General features: G+C 43.7%; 1 protein-coding gene across 1 annotated transcript in view; it reads right to left on the bottom strand.

Annotated features, from left to right (window-relative positions):
- The window catches only part of LOC124775893 (protein gooseberry-like), a 294,891-nt gene that overhangs the window by 146,649 nt on the left and 129,991 nt on the right, over window positions 1-18,251 (bottom strand).

Below are 18,251 nucleotides of genomic sequence, written 5' to 3'. Positions count from 1 at the left end.
CTTCCCTTGTTGAGAGCCCTTCCTGTCACAAAAACGGACGCGATAGAACCGCGGTATTGACCATCCAGGCATGGTTCAACTACAGACAACAAGAGCTGTGTACCTCCTTCCCGGTGAAATGACTGGAACTCATAGGCTGTCAGACCCCCTCCGTCTAATAGGCGCTGCTCTTGCATGGGTGTTAGCATCTTTGGGCGGGTTTAGTGACATCTCTGAACTGTCAAAGGGACTGTGTCTGTGTTACAGTGTCTGTCTTCAGGAGTTATGGGAACTGGGGTGATGCAAAACATTTTGATGTGTGTACAAATATGAAGTACCGCTAATCTAAAAGAGATTAGCACTAGTCGTAGTGTGTTGTTAGTACGCATTACGCAAGTAACGTACAGTCACTGTTTCTGTTAGTTGATTTATAACTTGTTTCAGTCCACATTCTCTCCACATGATCGGAATTACGACAAGTGAATAAATGAATTAATTGATGATAATTTCTCTCTCAATTCCGCACTCACTGTTGTATCTCTGCCAGTCAGTCCTGTGAAGAGTACAACGATATTACAATGCGACTTTCCACTTCGGTAAAGGACAGTCGGATGAAAGTATGACACATGGTAAAAAAGTAAGATATTTATTATTTCAACAATAATCACCGTAACTGTTAATATATTTATCCCACTGTAAGACCAGATAGTCAATGCCTTCATGGAAACATGTTTACTGTTGACTACGGAATCATCCAAGCGTGCATCTCTTAGTTCGAAGCAAATCGACAGGCCCACATGTTACCAAGGAAGTTTCGCTGGGAAGCCTTACACATGCTGCATGCGGTCCCGATCTCTCCCTTGCCATTTACATATTTTTGGAGCCATGTAAGAAGTAGTTCGTTGCCGTCGATTTACTTAGGCCTAAGAAGTGCACGCCTGGGTACATTCATGGTTCCATAGGCCGCCGAAAACATTTTACCATGAAGGCACTGAGCGTCTTGCCTCACAGTGGGATAAATGTAATAACAGGTGACTTACTTTTTTCCATCTGTCTCGCTTTTCATTTAGCTGCCTCTTATACAGTAGTGCATGCGAAGCTGCAGCTTTCCCTCAATATACTTCTCTCTGTGAGATATATAGCAGACCAATGAACTTTTTGTTTCGGAGGTCCCCTAAAACTAGACAAACCCTTAAAATACAGAAGAACCCTAAAGATATTCTGAAAGAATATACTGACAATTAGTTCAGTCGAATTCTAAAAAAATTTCGCGAACACGTACCTTACTTGCTCCCTACCCTCCCCTCCCCTCATTCGTTACAGTTGTCTATACTTCTAACATAGTCCTAAAAAGCTGTTTTTCGAGTAAGCAGCTGTTTCATATTGTGATCATGGACAACATATTAGCGTGCAATGTAACCCTCTCATAACCTCATTAACTGTTCAGTAAGACACATATTTGGCGAAGAGCAATATTCATTATTCACGTATTCATCTTTCTGAACAAACAAATGTAGATAAAATTAATTTTACTCTTGAACAGTTAATTCTAGGCATTTCTAAATTTGTATAAAAATTATTTGTGCGTTGTCTAATACACAATCTGTGTTACAAACTTTGAACCACAGGGATGTGTCTGCACAGTACCATGTTTTATAAACCAGTGTAATGAACAGTTCGGCGGAACGTAAATAATGTCAGGTGTAAATTTTACAGCTGTGTCACATTCACAATTCACATCTGCAACATGTATTTTAAAAAAATCCCAAATTTCCTGGCATGACTTTTATTTCTGTGCTTAAATTCATTGTTACCTCCTACGGATAAATTAACGTTGACGCCACGATAACTGTACTTCAATAGTCGACTGAAGCCCTGAGGATGATGCCCTGTTTCTGGGATGCACATTGGCTAATAAAGTAGGGTATTGCATGACGGAACTTTTTTTCGACTTTTCATTGTCCGGAGCTGGAACGAGAAGCGACTATTGCTACCACAAAAACGTCTTTTTAAATGCCAATCGACAAAGAATATTGCTCCATATTAGAGGAACTTCCCATGTGTTAATCAAATGGCTGGCTCTGAGCACTATGGGACTTAACATCTAAGGTCATCAGTCCCCCAGAACTCAGAACTACTTAAACCTAACCAACCTAAGGACATCACACACATCCAAGCCCTAGGCAGGATTCGAACCTGCGACCGTAGCATGTGTCAATCAAAACTTGCAAATTCGTTAATATGATTTCAGACGACTGGTAACGGTTAAGGGAATGATAAACGAAGAAGGTATGGCGTCCAAAATTTTAACAGTTTTTGATTCCATAAGGGACGATTAAGGAAATAAAAGATAGGTTTATGAGTGGGATTATAATTCAAGGTGAACGGATATCAGTGATAAGATTCGCTGATGACATTGCAATGCTCAGTGAAAATGGAGAAGAATTACAGGATATGCTGAATGGAGTGAAGAGTCTAATGAGTAAAGAATATGGAGTGAGAGTAAACCGCAGAAAGGCGAAATTAATGAGACGTGTGGGAAATGAGAACAGAGAGAAACATAGCATAAGGACTGATGATCATCAAGTAAGCTAAGTTAGGGAATTCTGCTATCTATGGGAAAAAATAACCCATGATGGATGGAGCAAGGGGGACATCAAAAGGAGACTAGCACGGGCAAAAAGGGCATAAGCCTTAATTTGAGGAAGAAATTTCTGAGAATGTATGGTTAGAGAAGAGCATTGTGTGATAGTGAAACAAGGGCTATGGGAAAACCGGAACAGAACAGAATCGAAGCATTTGAGATGTGGTGCTACAGAAGAATGTCGAATATTAGGCGGTCTGATAAGGTAAGAAATGGGGAGGTTCTGCGCAGAATCGGAGAGGAATGGAGGATATGGGAAACACTGAAGGGATAGGACGATAGGACATCTGTTAAGACATCAGGGAAGAACTTCCATGGTGCTGGAGCTGTAGACGGTAAAACCTGTAGAGGAAGCCAGATTGGAATACATCGAACGAATAATTGAGGAAGTAAGTTGCAAGTGCTACTCTGAGACGAAGAGTTTGGCGCAGGAGAAGAATTCGTGGCGGGCTGCATGAACTCAGTGAATTCATGAAGAAATGGCGAAAAATGAGTGTGAAGTAATGAAATAAACACAAGAAGAACTGCACAAATTCAACGAAGGGGAAGTCAGTGGCAATCAAAATTTATATTTCGTGCAAGCCTGTGTAATGCCACTTGCTCGGACGAGAAATAAAAATCAAAAATTAGCTCCCAATACCCCAAAGATTTCCCCCCAAGTCCCAAATTCCCAGAAAAGTGAATAAGCGAACGAAGTTCCATTTATCACTATTATTAGGACAATAACAAGTAATTAAATCAGGAATCTAAGACTTGACAATTTAGCAGTCTATGAAAGAAAGATTAAATTTCAGTAAAATTAAAATCAAAATCATAATAAATCGCAAAATTAGCATAAATTAACATTCGCAAAGTAAAACCAACGATCCCAAAGAATACTCCGTGTGAGTACTCTTTGGGAATCGTGAGTAATGACTAAATATAATTCAATGCATTGTCACTACGTTACGAGAGTTAGCCGAAGCAGGTCATATATTTGAATGCTCGTTCATGTAGGCGCGCTTAGATTGTTTTTGAGATGGAATAATTGCGATCTGTTATGATGCAGTATACGATCTTCTGACTTCAAATATCACGGCATTAGAATTCGAACGGAGGACTTTTACCTCCTAGAATAAAGTGAACTTTTAACTAGATAATTGAACTAAACATTACTTAGACAGTGATTTAGGCAACGAACACTGATAGACAATTTTCATTCATATAAGCCAGTGGTTTATGGAACTTCAGTGCTAGGTCCGAAGCATATGATTTAAATCCCCCCAACACCTGGGGAAATTTTATTATCAAGGCTCGGTTAGAAAGTGACTGATATTGTGCAATAAAACACCCTCTCGTGCCAAGTCGTGCATTTGTGATTTAAAATTCTATCAAATTATTGACATGAAACTCCCGTGTAATAATTACGCGCAGCGATAATATTTAACTGTAGCGCTCGGCGCTTGTGTAGAATCTTTGACTCAAATAACAAGCCCACTGTTACGATTTCTTAGATACTTGAAATTACGACCAGCTTGTAGGGAATTTGTTGTGGATGTAACTGTATTGGTTTTGTTTGTTGTTGTGGTCTTCAGTCCTGAGACTGTTTTGATGCAGCTCTCCATGCTACTCTATCCTGTGCAAGCTTCTTCATCTCCCAGTAACTACTGCAACCTACATCCTTCTGAATCTGCTTAGTGTATTCATCTCTTGGTCTCCCTCTACGATTTTTACCCTCCACGCTGCCCTCCAATACTAAATTGGTGATCCCTTGATGCCTCAGAACATGTTCTACCAACCGATCCCTTCTTCTAGTCACGTTGTGCCACGAACTCCTCTTCTCCCCAATCCTATTCAATACCTCCTCATTAGCTATGTGATCTACCCATCTAATTTTCAGCATTCTTCTGTAGCACCACATTCCGAAAGCTTCTATTCTCTTCTTGTCCGAACTATTTATCGTCCATGTTTCACTTCCATACATGGCTACACTCCATACAAATACTTTCAGAAACGACTTCCTGACACTTAAATCTACACTCGATGTTAACAAATTTCTCTTCCTCAGAAACGCTTTTCTTGCCATTGCCAGTCTATATTTTATATCCTCTCTACTTCGACCATCATCAGTTACTTTTCTCCCCAAATAGCAAAACTCCTTTACTACTTTAAGAGTCTCATCTCCTAATCTAATTCCCTCAGCATCACCCGATTTAATTCGACTACATTCCATTATCCTCGTTTTGATTTTGTTGATGTTCATCTTATATCCTCCTTTCAAGACACTATCCATTCCGTTCAACTTCTCTTCCAAGTCCTTTGCTGTCTCTGACAGAACTACAATATCATCGGCGAACCTCAAAGTTTTTATTTCTTCTCCATGTATTTTAATACCTACACCGAATTTTTCTTTTGTTTCCTTTACTGCTTGCTTAGTATACACATTGAATAACATCGGGGATAGGCTACAACCCTGTCTCACTCCCTCGACTCTTATAACTGCCATCTGGTTTCTGTACAAATTGTAAATAGCCTATCGCTCCCTGCATTTTATCCCTGCCACTTTCAGAATTTCAAAGAGAGTATTCCAGTCAACATTGTCCTTGGTGAAGTAAATATCTCACGCATGTCGACATTTCGGTGCAGCACTGTTATTTTGTGTAACGTCGTGTTCGTAACTTGATAAAGATCTCAACACTCTACCGACTGTCGTCAGGTTTTAGCGGGGGCCAAGTACAAATCAAACCAAATCATCAAGAAGAAGATCCGTTATACCTGCCTGGAGAGAAGTTTATTGTAGATTGACTCCAGTGAAGGTGAATGGACTTGTTACGGAGATGGGCCTAATCCTCAGAACAACGTTAATGACAGAGTGCAGCCCGATTTTAATCAGAGTGGGAAAAGCTGGTATACTGCGTCATAAAGGTGTCAGTGGCGGGGCGCTGTAGCAGGTAGCTGCTAGCCCTGGCCGGCGCGTTTGTGCGGCGAGATCCCGCGAGTGACGTCACGGGCTGAATGTGGTGCCGGCCCAAGAATGCGGCGGCAAGTGCGGCCGGAGAGGAGAGCCGAGCTGAGCTGAGGGCCCATTGTGGCGGCCTGACACCGCCCTTTGTGGGCCGCTAATTTTTCAGCGTCGGTGCGGCCGTTTGAAGTCGCGCCGCGGCGCACCTGCGCCCGCCAACGCCGCCGCCGCCGCCGGCCTGTTTGGACACCTCGCGTAATTTCGCTTCTCGCCACCTCGGGCGCGATTCACCGCAAACTGCTGCGGCCTCGACCTCCTTGTTCCGCCGTCAGCGACGACATTTGTCGCATCGCTCCGAGGCCGTCGGCAGAATCTGACGCGGACACACGCCGAGGAGGTACCTGCGTCTTTCAGACATCAGGTAAGAGAACTGTGTGGTGCAGGCTATTTACAAAACACAAAACAGGATACCATTTCCTCTCTTTTGTAACCGACCGACGAACGGGGTTCGAATCCTCTTCAAGATCGGGTCCTGGGTTCGATTCTACGGGAAATTAATGCCTCCCCCTTACCGTACCCCGCCCCCCCCCCCATCCCACCACCCCATCTCTTGCCTAGGGATGGGAAAAAGCCACTAGTTAAAACCGAAACCGATATTTTAGGTCTGAATAAACGGTGTTTTTCGATGTTTGTTTGGTGTCGGTTACAACAAGTGTTTACTTTTTACTAATAACCGGGTGTTGTTGTTGTGATCTTTAGACCTGAGACTAGTTTGATTCAGCTGTCCATGCTACTCCATCCTGTGCAAGCTACTTCATCTCCCTGTGCCTACTGCAACCTACATCCTTCTGAATCTGCTTAGTGTATTCATCTCTTGGCCTCCCTCTACGATTTTTACCCTCCACGCTGCCCTCCAATATCAAATTGGTGATCCCTTGATGCGTCAGAACATGCCCTACCAACCGATCCCTTCTTCTAGTCAAGATGTGCCACAAATTTCTCTTCTCTCCAATTCCATTCAATACCTCTTCATTAGTTATGTGATCTACCCATCTAATCTTCAGCATTCTTCTGTAGCACCACATTTCGAAAGCTTCTATTCTCTTCTTGTCCAAACTATTTATCATCCGTGTTTCACTTCCATACCTGGCTACACTCCATACAAATACTTTCAGAAACGACTTCCTGACACTTAAGTCAATACTCGATGTTAACAAATTTCTCTTCTTCAGAAACGCTTTCCTTGCCATTGCCAGTCTACATTTTATATCCCTCTACTTCGACCATCATCAGTTATTTTGCTCCCCAAATAGCAAAACTCCTTAACTATTTTAAGTGTCCCATTTCCTAATCTAATTCCCTCTGCATCACCCGACTTAATTCGACTACATTCCATTATCCTCGTTTCGCTTTTGTTGATGTTCATCTTATATCCTCCTTTCAAGACACTGTCCATTCCGTTCAACTGCTCTTCCAAGTCCTTTGCTGTCTCTGACAGAATTACAATGTCATCGGCGAACCTCAAAAGTTTTTATTTCTTCTCCATGGATTTTAATACTTAACTCCGAATTTTTCTTTTGTTTCCTTCACTGCTTGCTTAGTATACAGATTGAATAACATCGGGGATAGGCTACAACCCTGTCTCACTCCCTTCCCAACGACTGCTTCCCTTGCATGTCCCTCGACTATTATAACTGTCATCTGGTTTCTGTACAAATTGTAAATAGCTTTTCGCTCCCTGTATTTTACTCCTGCCACCTTCAGAATTTGAAAGAGAGTATTCCATCAACAGTGTCAAAAGCTTTCTCTAAGTCTACAAATACTAGAAACGTAGGTTTGCCTTTCCTTAATCTTTCTTCTAAGATAAGTCGTAGAGTCAGTATTGCCTCACGTGTTGCAATATTTTTATGGAATCCAAACTGATCTTCCCCGAGGTCGGTTTCTACCAGTTTTTCCATTCGTCTGTAAAGAATTCGCGTTAGTATTTTGCAGCCGTGACTTATTAAACTGATAGGTCGGTAGTTTTCACATCTGTCAACACCTGCTTTCTTTGAGATTGGTATTGGAATAATCGGGTAAAAAACCGAAATATCAATTAGCCATAGTAGCAGTGCTAAATTTTTTGTGTTTTAAATAAACCTGTTTAAAAAAAACTAGTAACGTTTATTCATAAAATTTCCATTGCTTTGAAATATTGCGTTATTATAGAAAATATGAAAAGCGATCCGTGCTATTGTAGTAACAAAGCCGACAGAAACGAGCATCAAACACATGACATCAGGAATTAGTACAGGATTGCTGTGACAGTAATGTACTTGTAACCATACGGCGTGGTCTACTCGATGATACGTTTATACAAGTCGTGTGCGAAACTTGCCTGATCTGGTATATATGGTGGCTTCTACCTGTCGTCGTCGAACATTAGGTGTGTTGCAGAAAGGCACCACCCCTAATCTGGAAACATTTTACGAAATGGAGGTCTGTGACGTACAGTACCCAGTTTGCTTTAAAAGGTTAATAATGGGGAAACCACAACACACTTGCGACATCATATAAGGAGAAAAGTTAAAACTTTCGTAGTTTTCAATAAAAATACAATGTATCTGATCTGGTGACTTTGTCTACCTAATACTCTTTTATCTGATTGTAGCTCTTGAAAATGGATAAATAAACACGTAAAATATAAATTTTCAGTCTCAGTTTAGGCCCTTTAGCAGTGGCTATTCGTAATACCTAAATGATGATATATGCTCTATTGCAATCTAATTTTTGAGCAGAGTTTCATGAAATTAGAATCAATCGGAGAATACCGATGACTTCTTGTTCAACTACTTATCGCTTTTGGAGAAAACCTGTGAACATTCGACGTACTATGTTTTCTTTTATTTGCCTATTGGATTTAAGATTTTGAGTCAAAATTTTTTCCCTCTTTGTTCGATTGCTATGTTTATTACAGGAAATAATACGAAAAACACCGAAAATCTGTTATTTCAGAAAGCGGTTATTTTGAGCTATTGTATCACTCAGGCTAAACTGGCATTGAAAAAAACTAATGTAACCAAAAACCGGTTGTTTCAGCGATAATCGCTATCCCTACCCCTCTTTCCCCACTCACCCCCCCGTTTGCGTTGCCGTAACCCTCACATTTAACGTGCCACTGATGGCTAGGATTTTAATAAAAGCGGCGACCAAAAAGTTTATGCCTGTGGGAGTTGCTGCAGCGTATACGCAACGCAGAGCGTCTCCGACGTGGGTATATAAGCACCGAAATGTGTGTGGCATTCGTACATTTCCAACGTTCGTGTGGTTATTTCAGAAACGTGAACTATGGCGACGTCGTTACCAAATGCGCCCAAACAAGACAAACGAACTGTGTTACTCTTTTCTTGGCTGCCGAAGGACAAACACCGACCGAAATGTGTCAGAGAATGAAGAATGTGTATCGGGCAGCATCATTAAGGCGAAATGTCCAAGAACTGAGACAAGGAATGTTCCTGCTTCATAGTAACGCACGTCCCCATGTCGCAAATGTCGTAACGCAGAAACTAAGCCAACTCAAGTAGGAAACATTCGAGCATCCACCCTAATGTCCTGATTGGTCCCCATGCGATTATCATGCATTCGGTTTCTTAAAAAAGACCTTGAAGGCTCGAGGATTCGTGTCGGACGAGGATGTACAGCTGGCATTTACGGGCTTCCTCACCGAAGCAGGACACGGTGTTTTCCCAAACGGATATTTCAATCTGTTACGTCGGTGCAATGATAGCCTCAATGCTCACGGCTATTCTGCTTGATTGGCATGCCGATTATGATATGTACGGCCTTCGATCGGAAACTCTTTGATCGCTCTTCGTAATTGTGATAGTAAAGTACATGAAATACTATAATATAATGATAATAATTTGTTTAAATCAATGCTGGTCTGTCAGCTTTCTCATTCCTCTCGATTCGCATTCCCAGCAGAAGGAAAGTGATGTCTTTCTCCTAACATCCTGTAGTCAATATTGGGAGCAACTAAGTCTTTTTCTGTTTATCGGAGTATCGCGAACAATGGGGTGCTACTATCTTCCCTCACTGCACCATTAAAATCTGCTTACCAAGACAGTTCTCAGTGTACTATCCAGATCTGTGTGTGGTCCAGAAGGCACTGGAGCACATGAGATATTCTGGTGGAGGGCAGTTTCTTCTCTGCACGCACTCTATTAGTACCCTGCAGGCCATTCAGCAAGTATTCTCCGCGGATAGGGTAGTTCAGGTGCTTTAGGACACTGAACACCTTCTGCACAGGCGGGGGAATTTTTGTAGCTCACGAAATAGTGGAGTCGACCGTCAGCTCTCGTGGGTGTGGTTAGAGTCATCCGCCGACTAGGGCGGAAGCAGTGTTACTACTTTTCTCTCTTTGCTTAGTATGTGCTTTGTCAGAAAAGCTGCATTCTAAGGTTCTCTTAGCACCTTCAAGGAACGTTTATAATGCGCTTCGATCCAGTCAGATTCTCGAAGTGTTTGATGCCTGATCAGTGGTTTCTGTTTTAGCCTCAGAAAAGTTAGGGTGTCAAGAGCTCAGCATAGCTACTAAAGGTTAAGATAACTCGCAGTTCCACCACTGACTGTCCGAAAATAACAATTTTACCATCGACTTGATCGATTCGTAGCACATCTTACGACTGACGCACGACGTTCCACTGCAGCGCCGATCTGTGGCCTCTGAATCTCTCACACACAGATTAGGGTTTTAAAGGACTGGCGGTGCTCACCAGTAGCAAGACTCCTTCGTAATGAAGATAGTGATGATGGTTAATGTTTTAGCGAGCTAAACGGCGAAATAATCAGCATCTTTCCTGCGTAATGGTAAAGAAGACAAAATCAGCAGTCACCGCTGCATCAAGGATGTTTTCGGACACCTGGTAATGGAAAAAATGGTTCAAATGGCGCTGAGCACTATGGGACTTAACATCTAAGGTCATTAGTCCCCTAGAACTTAGAACTATTTAAACCTAACTGACCTAAGGAGATCACACACATCCATGCCCGAGGTATGATTCGAACCTGCGACCGTAGCGGTCGAGCAGTTCCAGACTGAAGCGCCTAGAACCACTCGGCCACTCCGGGCGGCACCTTGTGATGGACTTAAATTTGAGCTGTATCCAGCCTTCGTCTTTATGACGGTTTGAATCTGTTGGGGCTACTTTCAGTGAGGTGATTTCCGCATCCAGTGACGTCTGTGGGCTGAGGATGACACGGCGGCCGGTCGGTACCGTTGGGCCTTCATAGCCTGTTCGGGCGGAGTTTGATTTTAGTTAGTCTGGATGTCTGTGTAGGAATGGCAGGCTGTTCTTCCTCGAGAGCCGAAACCGGAGAATGTGACATTGGATGATGATGTCTGGAGCGAAGTTGACGTCTAATCCCAAAGGTATTTACTGGGCTCAGGCTCGGACTCTGGTCAGACCATTCCATTGTCCACAAACAATTGCCTCACAGATATTACTTTATGACAGGGTGCATTGTGATGCTGATATGAAGAATCACCGTCACCAAACTGTTTCTTTACTGTAAACGGTGCACAGTGCTGTATAATGTGTTCATATCCTTCCGCATTAAGCATTTTCTTAAGGACAATAAGAGCACCACACACCAACCTCCACCACGAAAAACACACTTATACCTTAACACCTTCCTGCGTACATCACTGCTGGCACTACGCATGATGGCTAGTAAGGTTCTCCAGGCCGTCCCACCGGATGGCCGCAGTGTTTCATCACTTGAAATAAATCATTCTCAGTCAATTACTGTCCAATGGCGTCGGTCTTTACACCAACTAAAATGTCGTTTAGCGTGGACTACAGAAATGTGTGGCGAATGAAGAGCTGCTCGACCATTGTACCCCCAACCTTTTTAATTCGCTACACACAGTCATTGTGCTAACTGAACTGTTGGTAGCACTTTCGAACTCACGAGTGGTTCCATCCGCTGATTTCATGAGCCTTCTTGCAACCATCCTCCACAGTGCTACACAGTCCCTGTGTCAGTACACGAGGCCTGCTTGTTCGTGGTTTAGCAATGTTTCTTTCTTCGCGTTTCCATTTCACACTCAGATCCCCAACAGTGGACTTGGGCAATTTTACAAGGGTTGAAATTTGCCGGATGGATTTGTTAATCGGGTGTGGTAATATAATGGCTATCTACGTTCGAAGTGACTCAGCTCTCCTGACCGACGCGTTCTCTACTGACAATACAATTCTGCCCACTCATTTTGCAAAGGCTGTTCGGAAAGTAAGGTTCGATCGGGCGTGAAATGGAAATGACAGTGAAACTCCGTTAAAGCTTTGCACATTTGTGTGGAGCAGTGTTTCTAGTGTGGTCGCCGATCGCGACACGTTGCTCCAACGCATAGTGAGCACCTAAAGATGCCTAGCTAAATAGTGTCTCCCGCAAAGTACACAACTGGCCATTAAAATTGCTACACCACGAAGATAACGTGCTACAGACGCGAAATTTAACCGACACTAAGATGATGCTGTGATATGCAAATGATAAGCTTTTCAGAGCATTCACACAAGGTTGGCGCCGGTGGCGACACTTACAAAGTGCTGACATAAGGAAAGTTTCCAACCGATTTCTCATACACAAACAGCATCTGACCGGCGTTGCCTGGTGAAACGTTATTGTGATGCCTCGTGTAGAGAAGAGAAATGCGTACCATCCCGTTTCCGACTTTCATAAAGGTCGGATTGCAGCCTATAGTGATTTCGGTTTATCGTATCGCGACATTGCTGCTCGCGGTGGTCGAGATCCAATGAATGTTAGCAGAATATGAAATCGGTGGGTTCAGGAGGGTAATACGGAACGCCGTGCTGGATCCCAACGGCCTCGTATCACTATCAGTTGAGATGACAGGCATCTTATCCACATGGCTGTAACGGATCGTGCAGCCACGTCTCGATCCCTGAGTCAACCGATGGGGACGTTTGCAAGACAATAACCATCTGCACGAACAGTTCGACGGCGTTTCCAGCAGCATGGACTATCAGGTCGGAGAACATAGCTGGCGTTACCCCTGACGCTGCATCACAGACAGCAGCGCCTGCGATGGTGTACTCAACGACGAACCTGGGTGCACGAATAATGAAACGTCATTTTTTTCGGATGAATCCAGGTTCTGTTTACAGCATCATGATGGTAGCATCTGTGTTTGGCGACATCGCGGTGAACGCCCATTGGAAGCGTTTATTGGTCATCGCCATACTGGCGTATCACCCCGCTTGATGGTATGGGGTGCCATTGGTTACACGTCTCGGTCACCTCTTGTTCACATTGACGGCACTTTGAACAGTGGACGTTACATTTCAGATGTGTTACGACCCGTGGCTCTCCCTTTCATTCGATCACTGCGAAATCCTACATTTCAGCAGGATAATGCACGACCGCATGTTGCAGGTCCTGTACGGGCCTTTCTGGATACAGTAAATGTTCGACTGCTGTCCTGGCCAGAACGTGCTCCAAATCTCTTACCAACTGAAAACTTCTGGTCAATGGTGGCCGAGCAACTGGCTCGTCACAATAGTCCAGTCACTGCTCTTGATGAACTGTGGTACCGTGTTGGAGCTGCATGGGCAGCTGTACTTGTACACGCCATCCAAGCTCTGTTTGACTCAATGCCCAGGTGTGTCAAGGCCGTTATTACGGCCAGAGGTGGTAGCTCTGGTACTGATATATGCACCCAAAATTGCGTGAAAATGTAATCAGTTCTAGTATAATATATTTGTCCAATGAATACCCGTTTATCATCTGCATTTCTTCTTGGTGTAGCCATTTTAATGGCCAGTAGTGTATGAGGGCCAAGTGAGAGACTTCGGCTGATGTCATGCAGCCCACATAACACAACTGTCATGCGGCTCCTTCTTCATGACGGTTCACGGCCGCACTCCGCAGGGGCAATGAAGATGCTTCTGCAGAGTTTTCAACGGGAAGTATTTTATCATCCGCAATACAGCTCGTAACTGGATGCCCCTGAGTTTCATTTCTGCTCACATGAACCGCTGGATTTAAAGACAACTTTTTGGCACAGTCAACGAGCTGTAGACAAGCGTAGAGAATTGGCGGAAAGCGCAGGCGGCTGCCTTTTATGACGAGGGTGCTAGAAAGGTGGTACAACGCTAGGACACATGTGTAAGTCGGAGCGGCGACTATGTAGAGTAGTAGCTGGAAGATGTAGGTAACTGTAGCAAATAAAACCTTTTTGATTCTCACAGTGGTTTCCATTTCGCGACCGATCGGACCTTACTTTCGGAACAGGCCTAGTAGCCTGGCGGTTCTGCATCTCGTGACACCTAATGGTCAGTTCCGCACTATACAGTGGTATCCAGGTAATTCTGATCTGATAGTGTATACTCGGCAAGCCACTGCTCAGTCGGGCCATCCTACCAATATTATTTTGATTTTCTCTTCTATACCATTCGAATATTCGTGAGGGGAAAAATGACTATACGTCTCCGACCGTGCCCAAATCTCTCTTTACTTATTTTCATCGTGTGTACACAAGATAAGCTATGATGTCCACAGAATGATGGCAGTCTTCTTCGAAAACAACTATGTAGGCCTTCTCTCAAAGATTACGAGTTAAGTTTCTCGGGCGTCTCTGTTACATTTTGTGTGGGCTGTATCAATCTGTTACAATCTAAAAGTCTTCTCTGAATTCTCTCAGTGTCTGTTGTCATGCATACTTGCTCAAGACTCAAAATTCTCGAACAACACTCTTTAACTGGTCGGAATAGTGTCTTGTTTGCAATTTCTCGTACACAAGCCCAACGTTTTCTGAGAACACTTCCATCAAATCTGTCTTCCATTTGACTTAGCTGATACTGGTTTTACGTCTTCGTGCCATGTCATATCGCTTCTTAGTATTGCCCTTAACTACTTATGCGATGTGATGTGGTCCAAAGGTTCACCACTAATCCTGTCATCAGGTATTAACGGGTTCTTTGTATGTTATAGTCATTAGTTTGCACTTATCCACAATAATAAAGAGCTGTGATTTATAATGGTTCAAATGCTCTGAACACTATGGGACTTAACATTGAGGTCATCAGTCCCCTAGAACTTAGAACTACTTAAACCTTACCAACCTAAGGACATCACAAACATCAATTCCCGAGGCAGGATTCGAACCTGCGACTGTAGCGGTCGCGCGGTTCCAGACTGAAGCGCCTATAACCGCTCGGCAACTCCGGCCGGCTGTGATTTATACTACGAGTACAAAGCGGAATTTTTGGCCAAGTCGCTCTATATTTCCTTACAATCGTCACCGAAGATGCTTTCTTGTAGACAACTCATCGTCAGAAAACAATCTTACGGTGTTAGGTGTGATCATTGGTATGTTAATATTACCCACTTCAGGGTGCTAGTTGTTTTTTCTCTGCATCTAACAGTCTTCCCGCAACACGTCACATAATTTAAATAAGTGTAAAAACCTGACGTTCTCTGCGCGGTCGTAACTGCAGCACTAAGTGGACTACGCCTCTCAGTATAGACTAACTATTTTGCGTCCACGTTTCCACACTCAGCTCCTGACCTGTTGTCCAGCGAAAAATAGGTATTAATGGCTTGCTCTTGCCACATATACTTAAGAGCTACTAACCGACCTAAAAGCTTACTGCTCCTAGTAGCTACAAATTTTAGTCTGCAAGTGAAGTAAATACTGATGTAATGTTCTTCAGTACACTGACCTCAGTCACCAACACAAATACCTCCCCTTATACCACTAACACACTTTATTTGCGAAAATACACCGTGTCGTCTTACCTGTCGTGTACTCGACGTGTTGGTACGGTACCAAATAAAAAAAAAATCCTCCCGAACAGGCCATGAAGGCCCAACCGGACCGACCGGCCGCCATGTCATCCTCAGCCTACAGGCGGCACTAGATGCGGATATGGAGACTGTACCCAAAACCTTTAGAAAATATAGGAAGACGGAGATAACCTTACCTCGCACATTTATAGTTCGAAAGATATCGTGCATTAATGATGCAAGTTGTGCGTGAGACGAGTGGGATTCCCTGGTTCTTTGAGAGAAACTCTTTTTCTTCAGGAACGCCATAAAGTCTAAATATAGTATATGCTGTAGGAGTGCGCAACAGGCGGAAGTCTGCGACACTGGTCTGTAATTCTGTACATATTGCAAGCGACAAATATGAGCTAGGTTTGTTAGTCTATGCGGCGATCAAACATCGGTATGGTACTGTTGTTACGCATAAAACTTTTTTAAATGCGAAATTTAATATTTCTGCTGTTTGCAATTTCAGCACAAACAAGATACAGAATCTGAAGTTTGTATCCTTTATTGATTTTGCTCAATTTTCTGACGTATCTTCGGATCTGACTGTGAAAATTATTATTAGCCTTCTTACTGACCGTACCATTAGCTGTTGTGTTTGCTGTGTCAGTTTCTGTTCGGTCTGTTTTGATGTGAGAGCGCAGTAGTCCCAGCTTTTGCTGATGGTGATGTTTGGTTCGTGCGTCGCTCAACTGCGCGATCATCGCGCCCGTACACATTCGCAGTCAGTACACAGTCCAATCTAGCCACTTTCATGAATGGTGATGGAATGATGAGGGCAACACAAACATCCAGTCCCTGGGCAGAGAAAATCCCCAACCCGGCCGGGAATGGAACCCGGGACCCCGTGATCCAGAGATAGCATCGCTAGTCACTAGACCACGAGCTGCAGACACGTATTGCTGAGAAGAGCTCGTTTTTCATGTTACTAAAAACGTATTAATTTCACGACATATAATATAACAGTATTAAAAAGTGAACTGCAATCGGTAAAGAAAAAACATGCTGCCTAAAGATTACTCTGTGTCGACGGGCATCTTTGTGGCACCACAATTTAGAAGTCATCAAGATATTTCTCTCTTCTTACAACAGAAGTATGGACACAATAGAAACAATGTGACTAATGCTATGCCTATTGTTGTACATGAACTAAGAGAAAATGTTAGAAATAAACATTAATAATCGTGAAATGTTTCCTACTAGGGGGAACTATGACATCTGCACAAAAAATATCTTCCTGCATGGAACGGGCTGCTAGTTTACCGATAACGAAGAGTCCTCTGTTTGACTCGCCTGCTTCAATCGTGCCTACAGTTGCGTTATGGGGAGAGTTTAATCTCTTGCTAATGTGTACAAGATTAGAGTCGAACAACTTTACCGAGCGAGGTGGAACATTGGTTACCGCATTGGACTCGCATTCGGGAGGACAACCGTTCGAACCCGGGTCCGGCCATCCTGAGTTAAGTTCTCCGTGATTCTCCTAAATCGCTTCAGGCAAATGACGGGATGGTTCCTTTGAAAGGGCATGGCCGACCTCCTTCCACATCCTTCCCTAATCCGATAGGACCAATGACCTCACCGTTTGGTCCGTTTCGCCGAATCAACAAATCCACCAACCAGACACCTGGGAGCAAGTGAGACACAGTTGAGAGCGCAATGATCGCGACACAGAGTGATTTTCGCCATAGATCAGAGCCGCGCTGGGTAGCCGATCGGTCTCAGACGCCTTGTCACGGTTCGCGCGGCTCCACCCGTCGGAGGTTCGAGTCCTCCCTCGGGCATGGGTGTGTGTGTTGTTCTTAGCGTAAGTTAGTTTAAGTTAGATTAAGTAGTGTGTAAGCTTAGGGATCGAAGACCTCAGCAGTTTTGTCCCATAGGATCTTACCACATAGATCAGACAAGACAATTCAGAAGTGATCACTCCTCAACAGGACTGATATATAGACTTAACTGTCGATAAGATCCGGCTGCGTCTGCAGGAAAATTGTCCGGATATGTACGGTAGCCTCAAGAGTATAACAAAGGCCTGTCAGTTGTTCAGGGCTGTTGGTCTGTTTACTAAACGTTCGCTAGTGCCTGTATTAGTTACTATACATTTGCCAGTGCTTGTGCTAGTCACGCTGGTTCTGAATTGTCACATTCATGTGAAATCTGCAACACTGAGACTGCCCTATACATCAATGGGAAACTATGCTCTTCACATTAGCGGCCGGGGTAGCCGAGCGGTTCTAGGCGCTACAGTCTGGAACAGCGCGACCGCTACGGTCGTAGGTTCGAATCCTGCCTCGGGCATGAATGTGTGTAATGTCCTTAGGTTAGTTAGGTTTAAAAAGTAGTTCTAATTTCTAGGGGAATTATGACCTTAGAAGTTAAGTCCCATAGTGCTCAGAGCCATTTTCTTCGCATAATAACCCCAAACCAAAGAAGGAATATTTTACACTTTAGCACAGTCCACTTGGCGATGAACAGTTGCGAGGATATAATAAGAATGGAGCTCGAGTCTCGGTCCAGCTCGCGTTTTTAAGTAGTGTCTCCTTGTTTGGTCGTTGTGGAGCGACTTTGTACTTGACTGCGACGAACGTTTCCTGTTTTCTACGCCTCTATAGTGCATTCGAGGGCGTTAAGACTGCGGGCCTTATCTGGCCTGCTCCAAAGTAACCGAAGAGTCTGCGCCGTGTATAAATGGCATCGTAAAAAGTTTCTTTCGTCCGCTTCTCGGCGTTTCCACACCAAGTTCCTCTCCCAGGCACAGCCGGAAGATACCACTCCTGGCAACGTGCGATGCGAATTTAACCGTTAATGTTTATTGGCGAAGCCTGATTAATTCTATGCTGTGTTACACTGTAAGATATGTCT

The sequence above is a fragment of the Schistocerca piceifrons genome, chromosome 2, assembly GCF_021461385.2.
Source record: "Schistocerca piceifrons isolate TAMUIC-IGC-003096 chromosome 2, iqSchPice1.1, whole genome shotgun sequence".
Taxonomy (NCBI): Eukaryota; Metazoa; Arthropoda; class Insecta; order Orthoptera; family Acrididae; genus Schistocerca; species Schistocerca piceifrons.
The sequence above is the reverse complement of the archived record's forward strand: the minus strand, read 5'-3'. Positions and strand labels throughout refer to the sequence as shown.